Below are 13132 nucleotides of genomic sequence, written 5' to 3' on the forward strand. Positions count from 1 at the left end.
ATGATGTCATAATCATTTTGTTGATGTCATAATCATTTTGTTGATGTCATAATCATTTGATGATGTCATAATCATTTGATGTCATAATCATTTGATGATGTCATAATCATTTGATGTCATAGTCATTGGATGATGTCATAATCATTTTTTTGATGTCATAATCATTTGATGATGTCATAATCATTTTGTTGATGTCATAATCATTTGATGATGTCATAATCATTTGATGTCATAATCATTGGATGATGTCATAATCATTTTGTTGAAGTCACAATCATTTGATGATGTCATAATCATTTTGTTGATTTCATAATCATTTTGTTGATGTCATAATCATTTGATGTCATAATCATTGGATGATGTCATAATCATTTTGTTGATTTCATAATCATTTGATGATGTCATAATCATTAGATGATGTCATAATCATTTTGTTGATGTCATAATCATTTGATGATGTCATAATCATTTGATGTCATAATCATTGGATGATGTCATAATCATTTTGTTGATGTCATAATAATTTGATGATGTCATAATCATTAGATGATGTCATAATCATTTTGTTGATGTCATAATCATTAGATGATGTCATAATCATTTTGTTGATGTCATAATCATTTGATGATGTCATAATCATTTGATGTCATAATCATTGGATGATGTCATAATCATTTTGTTGATGTCATAATCATTTTGTTGATGTCATAATCATTGGATGATGTCATAATCATTTTGTTGATGTCATAATCATTTGATGATGTCATAATCATTTTGTTGATGTCATAATCATTTTGTTGATGTAATAATGATTTGATGATATCATAATCATTTGATGTCATAATCATTGGATGATGTCATAATCATTTTGTTGATGTCATAATCATTTGATTATGTCATAATCATTTGATGTCATAATCATTGGATGATGTCATAATCATTTTGTTGATGTCGTAATCATTTGATGATGTCATAATCATTTGATGATGTCATAATCATTTTGTTGATGTCATAATCATTTGATGATGTCATAATCATTTGATGTCATAATCATTTTGTTGATGTCATAATCATTTGATGATGTCATAATCATTTTGTTGATGTCATAATCAATGGATGATGTCATAATCCTTTTGTTGATGTCATAATCATTTGATGATGTCGTAATCATTAGATGATGTCATAATCATTTTGTTGATGTCATAATCATTTGATGATGTCATTATCATTTTGTTGATGTCATAATCATTTTGTTGATGTCATAATGATTTGATGATGTCATAATCATTTTGTTGATGTCATAATCATTTGATGATGTCATAATCATTTGATGTCATAATCATTGAATGATGTCATAATCATTTTGTTGATGTCATAAACATTTGATGATGTCATAATCATTTGATGATGTCATAATGATTTTGTTGATGTCATAATCATTTGATGATTCCATAATCATTTTGTTGATGTCATAATCATTTTATGATGTCATAATCATTTTGTTGATGTCATAATCATTTTGTTGATGTCATAATGATTTGATGATGTCATAATCATTTGATGTCATAATCATTTTGTTGATGTCATAATCAATGGATGATGTCATAATCCTTTTGTTGATGTCATAATCATTTGATGATGTCATAATCATTAGATGATGTCATAATCATTTTGTTGATGTCATAATCATTTGATGATGTCGTAATCATTAGATGATGTCATAATCATTTTGTTGATGTCATAATTATTTGATGATGTCATAATCATTTGATGTCATAATCATTTTGTTGATGTCATAATGATTTGATGATGTCATAATCATTTGATGATGTCATAATCATTAGATGATGTCATAATCATTTTGTTGATGTCATAATCATTTGATGATGTCATAATCATTTTGTTGATGTCATAATCATTTTGTTGATGTCATAATGATTTGATAATATCATAATCATTTGATGTCATAATCATTGGATGATGTCATAATCATTTTGTTGATGTCATAATCATTTGATGATGTCATAATCATTTGATTTCATAATCATTGGATGATGTCATAATCATTTGATGATGTCATAATGATTTTGTTGATGTCATAATCATTTGATGATGCCATAATCATTTTGTTGATGTCATAATCATTTGATGATGTCATAATCATTGATGTCATAATCATTGGATGATGTCATAATCATTTTGTTGATGTCATAATCATTTGATGATGTCATAATCATTTTGTTGATGTCATAATCATTGGATGATGTCATAATCATTAGATGATGTCATAATCATTTTGTTGATGTCATAATCATTAGATGATGTCATAATCATTTTGTTGATGTCATAATCATTTGATGATGTCATAATCATTTTGTTGATGTCATAATCATTTGATGATGTCATAATCATTTTGTTGATGTCATAATCATTTTGTTGATGTCATAATTTTGTTGATGATATCATAATCATTTGATGTCATAATCATTGGATGATGTCATAATCATTTTGTTGATGTCATAATCATTTGATGATGTCATAATCATTTGATGTCATAATCATTGGATGATGTCATAATCATTTGATGATTTCATAATGATTTTGTTGATGTCATAATCATTTGATGATGCCATAATCATTTTGTTGATGTCATAATCATTTTATGATGTCATAATCATTTTGTTGATGTCATAATGATTTGATGATGTCATAATCATATGATGTCATAATCATTGGATGATGTCATAATCATTTTGTTGATGTCATAATCATTTGATGATGTCATAATCATTTGATGTCATAATCATTGGATGATGTCATAATCATTTTGTTGATGTCATAATCATTTGACGATGTCATAATCATTTGATGTCATAATCATTGGATGATGTCATAATCATTTTGTTGATGTCATAATCATTTGATGATGTCATAATCATTAGATGATGTCATAATCATTTTGTTGATGTCATAATCATTTGATGATGTCATAATCATTAGATGATGTCATAATCATTTTGTTGATGTCATAATCATTTGACGATGTCATAATCATTTGATGTCATAATCATTGGATGATGTCTTAATCATTTTGTTGATGTCATAATCATTTGATGATGTCATAATCATTTGATGATGTCATAATCATTTGATGTCATAATCATTGGATGATGTCATAATCATTTTGTTGATGTCATAATCATTTTATGATGTCATAATCATTTTGTTGATGTCATAATCATTGGATGATATCATAATCATTTTGTTGATGTCATAATCATTTGATGATGTCATAATCATTTGATGATGTCATAATCATTTTGTTGATGTCATAATCATTTGATGATGTCATAATCATTTGATGTCATAATCATTGGATGATGTCATAATCATTTTGTTGATGTCATAATAATTTGATGATGTCATAATCATTAGATGATGTCATAATCATTTTGTTGATGTCATAATCATTAGATGATGTCATAATCATTTTGTTGATGTCATAATCATTTGATGATGTCATAATCATTGGATGATGTCGTAATCATTTTGTTGATGTCATAATCATTTTGTTGATGTCATAATCATTTTGTTGATGTCATAATCATTGGATGATGTCATAATCCTTTTGTTGATGTCATAATCATTTGATGATGTCATAATCATTAGATGATGTCATAATCATTTTGTTGATGTCATAATCATTTGATGATGTCATAATCATTTTGTTGATGTCATAATCATTTTGTTGATGTAATAATGATTTGATGATATCATAATCATTTGATGTCATAATCATTGGATGATGTCATAATCATTTTGTTGATGTCATAATCATTTGATTATGTCATAATCATTTGATGTCATAATCATTGGATGATGTCATAATCATTTTGTTGATGTCGTAATCATTTGATGATGTCATAATCATTTGATGATGTCATAATCATTTTGTTTATGTCATAATGATTTGATGATGTCATAATCATTTGATGTCATAATCATTGGATGATGTCATAATCATTTTGTTGATGTCATAATCATTTGATGATGTCATAATCATTTTGTTGATGTCATAATCAATGGATGATGTCATAATCCTTTTGTTGATGTCATAATCATTTGATGATGTCATTATCATTTTGTTGATGTCATAATCATTTTGTTGATGTCATAATGATTTGATGATGTCATAATCATTTTGTTGATGTCATAATCATTTGATGATGTCATAATCATTTGATGTCATAATCATTGAATTATGTCATAATCATTTTGTTGATGTCATAAACATTTGATGATGTCATTATCATTTGATGATGTCATAATGATTTTGTTGATGTCATAATCATTTGATGATGCCATAATCATTTTGTTGATGTCATAATCATTTTATGATGTCATAATCATTTTGTTGATGTCATAATCATTTTGTTGATGTCATAATGATTTGATGATGTCATAATCATTTGATGTCATAATCATTGGAGGATGTCATAATCATTTTGTTGATGTCATAATCATTTGATGATGTCGTAATCATTAGATGATGTCATAATCATTTTGTTGATGTCATCGTCATTTGATGATGTCATAATCATTGATGTCATAATCATTGGATGATGTCATAATCATTTTGTTGATGTCATAATCATTGGATGATGTCATAATCATTAGATGATGTCATTATCATTTTGTTGATGTCATAATTATTTGATGATGTCATAATCATTTGATGATGTCATAATCATTAGATGATGTCATAATCATTTTGTTGATGTCATAATCATTTGATGATGGCATAATCATTTTGTTGATGTCATAATCATTTTGTTGATGTCATAATGATTTGATAATATCATAATCATTTGATGTCATAATCATTAGATGATGTCATAATCATTTTGTTGATGTCATAATCATTTGATGATGTCATAATCATTTGATTTCATAATCATTGGATGATGTCATAATCATTTGATGATGTCATAATGATTTTGTTGATGTCATAATCATTTGATGATGCCATAATCATTTTGTTGATGTCATAATCATTTGATGATGTCATAATCATTGATGTCATAATCATTGGATGATGTCATAATCATTTTGTTGATGTCATAATCATTTGATGATGTCATAATCATTTGATGATGTCAAAATGATTTTGTTGATGTCATAATCATTTGATGATGCTTAATCATTTTGTTGATGTCATAATTATTTTATGATGACATAATCATTTTGTTGATGTCATAATCATTTTGTTGATGTCATAATGATTTGATGATGTCATAATCATTTGATGTCATAGTCATTGGATGATGTCATAATCATTTTGTTGATGTCATAATCATTTGATGATGTCATAATCATTAGATGATGTCATAATCATTTTGTTGATGGCATAATCATTTGATGATGTCATAATCATTGATGTCATAATCATTGGATGATGTCATAATCATTTTGTTGATGTCATAATCATTGGATGATGTCATAATCCTTAGATGATGTCATAATCATTTTGTTGATGTCATAATCATTAGATGATGTCATAATCATTTTGTTGATGTCATAATCATTTTGTTGATGTCATAATCATTTGATGATGTCATAATCATTTTGTTGATGTCATAATCATTTTGTTGATGTCATAATGATTTGATGATATCATAATCATTTGATGTCATAATCATTGGATGATGTCATAATCATTTTGTTGATGTCATAATCATTTGATGATGTCATAATCATTTGATGTCATAATCATTGGATGATGTCATAATCATTTGATGATTTCATAATGATTTTGTTGATGTCATAATCATTTGATGATGCCATAATCATTTTGTTTATGTCATAATCATTTTATGATGTCATAATCATTTTGTTGATGCCTTATTCATTTTGTTGATGTCATAATGATTTGATGATGTCATAATCATTTGATGTCATAATCATTGGATGATGTCATAATCATTTTGTTGATGTCATAATCATTGGATGATGTCATAATCATTTTGTTGATGTCATAATCATTTGATGATGTCATAATCATTAGATGATGTCATAATCATTTTGTTAATGTCATAATCATTTGATGATGTCATAATCATTTGATGTCATAATCATTGGATGATGTCATAATCATTTTGTTGATGTCATAATCATTTGATGATGTCATAATCATTAGATGATGTCATAATCATTTTGTTGATGTCATAATCATTTGATGATGTCATAATCATTTTGTTGATGTCATAATCATTTTGTTGATGTCATAATGATTTGATGATATCATAATCATTTGATGTCATAATCATTGGATGATGTCATAATCATTTTGTTGATGTCATAATCATTTGATGATGTCGTAATCATTTGATTTCATAATCATTGGATGATGTCATAATCATTTGATGATGTCATAATGATTTTGTTGATGTCATAATCATTTGATGATGCCATAATCATTTTGTTGATGTCATAATCATTTGATGATGTCATAATCATTGATGTCATAATCATTGGATGATGTCATAATCATTTTGTTGATGTCATAATCATTTGATGATGTCATAATCATTAGATGATGTCATAATCATTTTGTTGATGTCATAATCATTTGATGATGTCATAATCATTTGATGATGTCATAATCATTTTGTTGATGTCATAATCATTTGATGATGTCATAATCATTTGATGTCATAATCATTGGATGATGTAATAATCATTTGATGTCATAATCATTTTATGATGTCATAATGATTTGATGATGTCATAATCATTTGATGTCATAATCATTGGATGATGTCATAATCATTTGATGATGTCATAATCGTTTTGTTGATGTCATAATCATTTTGTTGATGTCATAATCATTTTGTTGATGTCATTATCATTTGATGATGTCATAATCATTTGATGTCATAATCATTGGATGATGCCATAGTCATTTTGTTGATGTCATAATCATTTGATGTCATAATCATTGGATGATGTCATAATCATTTTGTTGATGTCATAATCATTTGATGATGTCATAATCATTTGATGATGTCATAATCATTTTGTTGATGTCATAATGATTTGATGATGTCATAATCATTTTATGATGTCATAATCATTTTGTTGATGTCATAATCAATGGATGATGTCATAATCCTTTTGTTGATGTCATAATCATTTGATGATGTCATAATCATTCGATGATGTCATAATCATTTTGTTGATGTCATAATCATTTGATGATGTCATAATCATTTTGTTGATGTCATAATCATTTTGTTGATGTCATAATGATTTGGTGATGTCATAATCATTTTGTTGATGTCATAATCATTTGATGATGTCATAATCATTTGATGTCATAATCATTGAATGATGTCATAATCATTGTGTTGATGTCATAATCATTTGATGATGTCATAATCATTTGATGATGTCATAATGATTTTGTTGATGTCATAATCATTTGATGATGCCATAATCATTTTGTTGATGTCATAATCATTTTATGATGTCATAATCATTTTGTTGATGTCATAATCATTTTGTTGATGTCATAATGATTTGATGATGTCATAATCATTTGATGTCATAACAATTGGATGATGTCATAATCATTTTGTTGATGTCATAATCATTTGATGATGTCATAATCATTAGATGATGTCATAATCATTTTGTTGATGTCATAATCATTTGATGATGTCATAATCATTGATGTCATAATCATTGGATGATGTCATAATCATTTTGTTGATGTCATAATCATTGGATGATGTCATAATGATTAGATGATGTCATAATCATTTTGTTGATGTCATAATCATTTGATGATGTCATAATCATTTGATGTCATATTCATTTTGTTGATGTCATAATGATTTGATGATGTCATAATCATTTGATGATGTCATAATCATTAGATGATGTCATAATCATTTTGTTGATGTCATAATCATTTGATGATGTCATAATCATTTTGTTGATGTCATAATGATTTGATGATATCATAATCATTTGATGTCATAATCATTTGATGTCATAATCATTTTGTTGATGTCATAATCATTTGATGATGTCGTAATCATTTGATTTCATAATCATTGGATGATGTCATAATCATTTGATGATGGCATAATGATTTTGTTGATGTCATAATCATTTGATGATGCCATAATCATTTTGTTGATGTCATAATCATTTGATGATGTCATAATCATTGATGTCATAATCATTGGATGATGTCATAATCATTTTGTTGATGTCATAATCATTTGATGATGTCATAATCATTAGATGATGTCATAATCATTTTGTTGATGTCATAATCATTTGATGATGTCATAATCATTGATGTCATAATCATTGGATGATGTCATAATCATTTTGTTGATGTCATAATCATTGGATGATGTCATAATCATTAGATGATGTCATAATCATTTTGTTGATGTCATAATCATTTGATGATGTCATAATCATTTGATGTCATAATCATTTTGTTGATGTCATAATCATTTGATGATGTCATAATCATTTTGTTGATGTCATAATCATTTGATGATGTCATAATCATTTGATGTCATAATCATTTTGTTGATGTCATAATGATTTGATGATGCCATAATCATTTGATGTCATAATCATTGGATGATGTCATAATCATTTTGTTGATGTCATAATCATTTGATGATGTCATAATCATTGGATGATGTCATAATCATTTTGTTGATGTCATAATCATTTGATGATGTCATAATCATTTGATGTCATAATCATTGGATGATGTCATAATCATTTTTTTGATGTCATAATCATTTGATGATGTCATAATCATTTGATGTCATAATCATTTGATGATGTCATAATCATTTGATGTCATAATCATTGGATGATGTCATAATCATTTTGTTGAAGTCATAATCATTTGATGATGTCATAATCATTTTGTTGATGTCATAATCATTTTGTTGATGTCATAATCATTTGATGTCATAATCATTGGATGATGTCATAATCATTTTGTTGATGTCATAATCATTTGATGATGTCATAATCATTTGATGTCATAATCATTGGATGATGTCATAATCATTTGATGATTTCATAATGATTTTGTTGATGTCATAATCATTTGATGATGCCATAATCATTTTGTTGATGTCATAATCATTTTATGATGTCATAATCATTTTGTTGATGTCATAATCATTTTGTTGATGTCATAATGATTTGATGATGTCATAATCATTTGATGTCATAATCATTGGATGATGTCATAATCATTTTGTTGATGTCATAATCATTTGATGATGTCATAATCATTTGATGTCATAATCATTGGATGATGTCATAATCATTTTGTTGATGTCATAATCATTTGATGATGTCATAATCATTAGATGATGTCATAATCATTTTGTTAATGTCATAATCATTTGATGATGTCATAATCATTTGATGTCATAATCATTGGATGATGTCATAATCATTTTGTTGATGTCATAATCATTGGATGATGTCATAATCATTAGATGATGTCATAATCATTTTGTTGATGTCATAATCATTTGATGATGTCATAATCATTTGATGTCATAAACATTTTGTTGATGTCATAATGATTTGATGATGTCATAATCATTTGATGATGTCATAATCATTAGATGATGTCATAATCATTTTGTTGATGTCATAATCATTTGATGATGTCATAATCATTTTGTTGATGTCATAATCATTTTGTTGATGTCATAATGATTTGATGATATCATAATCATTTGATGTCATAATCATTGGATGATGTCATAATCATTTTGTTGATGTCATAATCATTTGATGATGTCGTAATCATTTGATTTCATAATCATTGGATGATGTCATAATCATTTGATGATGTCATAATGATTTTGTTGATGTCATAATCATTTGATGATGCCATAATCATTTTGTTGATGTCATAATCATTTGATGATGTCATAATCATTGATGTCATAATCATTGGATGATGTCATAATCATTTTGTTGATGTCATAATCATTTGATGATGTCATAATCATTTGATGATGTCATAATCATTTTGTTGATGTCATAATCATTTGATGATGTCATAATCATTTGATGATGTCATAATCATTTTGTTGATGTCATAATCATTTTATGATGTCATAATCATTTTGTTGATGTCATAATCATTTTGTTGATGTCATAATGATTTGATGATGTCATAATCATTTGATGTCATAATCATTGGATGATGTCATAATCATTTTGTTGATGTCATAATCATTTGATGATGTCATAATCATTTGATGTCATAATCATTGGATGATGTCATAATCATTTTGTTGATGTCATAATCATTTGATGATGTCATAATCATTAGATGATGTCATAATCATTTTGTTAATGTCATAATCATTTGATGATGTCATAATCATTTGATGTCATAATCATTGGATGATGTCATAATCATTTTGTTGATGTCATAATCATTGGATGATGTCATAATCATTAGATGATGTCATAATCATTTTGTTGATGTCATAATCATTTGATGATGTCATAATCATTTGATGTCATAAACATTTTGTTGATGTCATAATGATTTGATGATGTCATAATCATTTGATGATGTCATAATCATTAGATGATGTCATAATCATTTTGTTGATGTCATAATCATTTGATGATGTCATAATCATTTTGTTGATGTCATAATCATTTTGTTGATGTCATAATGATTTGATGATATCATAATCATTTGATGTCATAATCATTGGATGATGTCATAATCATTTTGTTGATGTCATAATCATTTGATGATGTCGTAATCATTTGATTTCATAATCATTGGATGATGTCATAATCATTTGATGATGTCATAATGATTTTGTTGATGTCATAATCATTTGATGATGCCATAATCATTTTGTTGATGTCATAATCATTTGATGATGTCATAATCATTGATGTCATAATCATTGGATGATGTCATAATCATTTTGTTGATGTCATAATCATTTGATGATGTCATAATCATTTGATGATGTCATAATCATTTTGTTGATGTCATAATCATTTGATGATGTCATAATCATTTGATGATGTCATAATCATTTTGTTGATGTCATAATCATTTGATGATGTCATAATCATTTGATGTCATAATCATTGGATGATGTAATAATCATTTGATGTCATAATCATTTTATGATGTCATAATGATTTGATGATGTCATAATCATTTGATGTCATAATCATTTGATGATGTCATAATCGTTTTGTTGATGTCATAATCATTTTGTTGATGTCATAATCATTTTGTTGATGTCATTATCATTTGATGATGTCATAATCATTGGATGATGCCATAATCATTTTGTTGATGTCATAATCATTTGAAGATGTCATAATCATTAGATGATGTCATAATCATTTTGTTGATGTCATAATCATTGGATGATGTCATAATCATTGGATGATGTCATAATCATTTTGTTGATGTCATAATCATTGGATGATGTCATAATCATTTGATGTCATAATCATTGGATGATGTCATAATCATTTTGTTGATGTCATAATCATTTGATGATGTCATAATCATTTGATGATGTCATAATCATTTTGTTGATGTCATAATGATTTGATGATGTCATAATCATTTTGTTGATGTCATAATCATTTTATGATGTCATAATCATTTTGTTGATGTCATAATCAATGGATGATGTCATAATCCTTTTGTTGATGTCATAATCATTTGATGATGTCATAATCATTAGATGATGTCATAATCATTTTGTTGATGTCATAATCATTTGATGATGTCATAATCATTTTGTTGATGTCATAATCATTTTGTTGATGTCATAATGATTTGATGATGTCATAATCATTTTGTTGATGTCATAATCATTAGATGATGTCATAATCATTTTGTTGATGTCATAATCATTAGATGATGTCATAATCATTTTGTTGATGTCATAATCATTTGATGATGTCGTAATCATTAGATGATGTCATAATCATTTTGTTGATGTCATAATCATTTGATGATGTCATAATCATTGATGTCATAATCATTGGATGATGTCATAATCATTTTGTTGATGTCATAATCATTGGATGATGTCATAATCATTAAATGATGTCATAATCATTTTGTTGATGTCATAATCATTTGATGATGTCATAATCATTTGATGTCATAATCATTTTGTTGATGTCATAATGATTTGATGATGTCATAATCATTTGATGATGTCATAATCATTAGATGATGTCATAATCATTTTGTTGATGTCATAATCATTTGATGATGTCATAATCATTTTGTTGATGTCATAATCATTTTGTTGATGTCATAATGATTTGATGATATCATAATCATTTGATGTCATAATCATTGGATGATGTCATAATCATTTTGTTGATGTCATAATCATTTGATGATGTCGTAATCATTTGATTTCATAATCATTGGATGATGTCATAATCATTTGATGATGTCATAATGATTTTGTTGATGTCATAATCATTTGATGATGCCATAATCATTTTGTTGATGTCATAATCATTTGATGATGTCATAATCATTGATGTCATAATCATTGGATGATGTCATAATCATTTTGTTGATGTCATAATCATTTGATGATGTCATAATCATTAGATGATGTCATAATCATTTTGTTGATGTCATAATCATTTGATGATGTCATAATCATTGATGTCATAATCATTGGATGATGTCATAATCATTTTGTTGATGTCATAATCATTGGATGATGTCATAATCATTAGATGATGTCATAATCATTTTGTTGATGTCATAATCATTTGATGATGTCATAATCATTTGATGTCATAATCATTTTGTTGATGTCATAATGATTTGATGATGTCATAATCATTTTGTTGATGTCATAATCATTTGATGATGTCATAATCATTTGATGTCATAATCATTTTGTTGATGTCATAATGATTTGATGATGTCATAATCATTTGATGTCATAATCATTTGATGATGTCATAATCATTGGATGATGTCATAATCATTTTGTTGATGTCATAATCATTTGATGATGTCATAATCATTTGATGTCAT

Source organism: Dendrobates tinctorius, unplaced genomic scaffold (assembly GCF_039654945.1).
Source record: "Dendrobates tinctorius isolate UK_male_01 unplaced genomic scaffold, ASM3965494v1 ptg000019l, whole genome shotgun sequence".
NCBI classification, from domain to species: domain Eukaryota; kingdom Metazoa; phylum Chordata; class Amphibia; order Anura; family Dendrobatidae; genus Dendrobates; species Dendrobates tinctorius.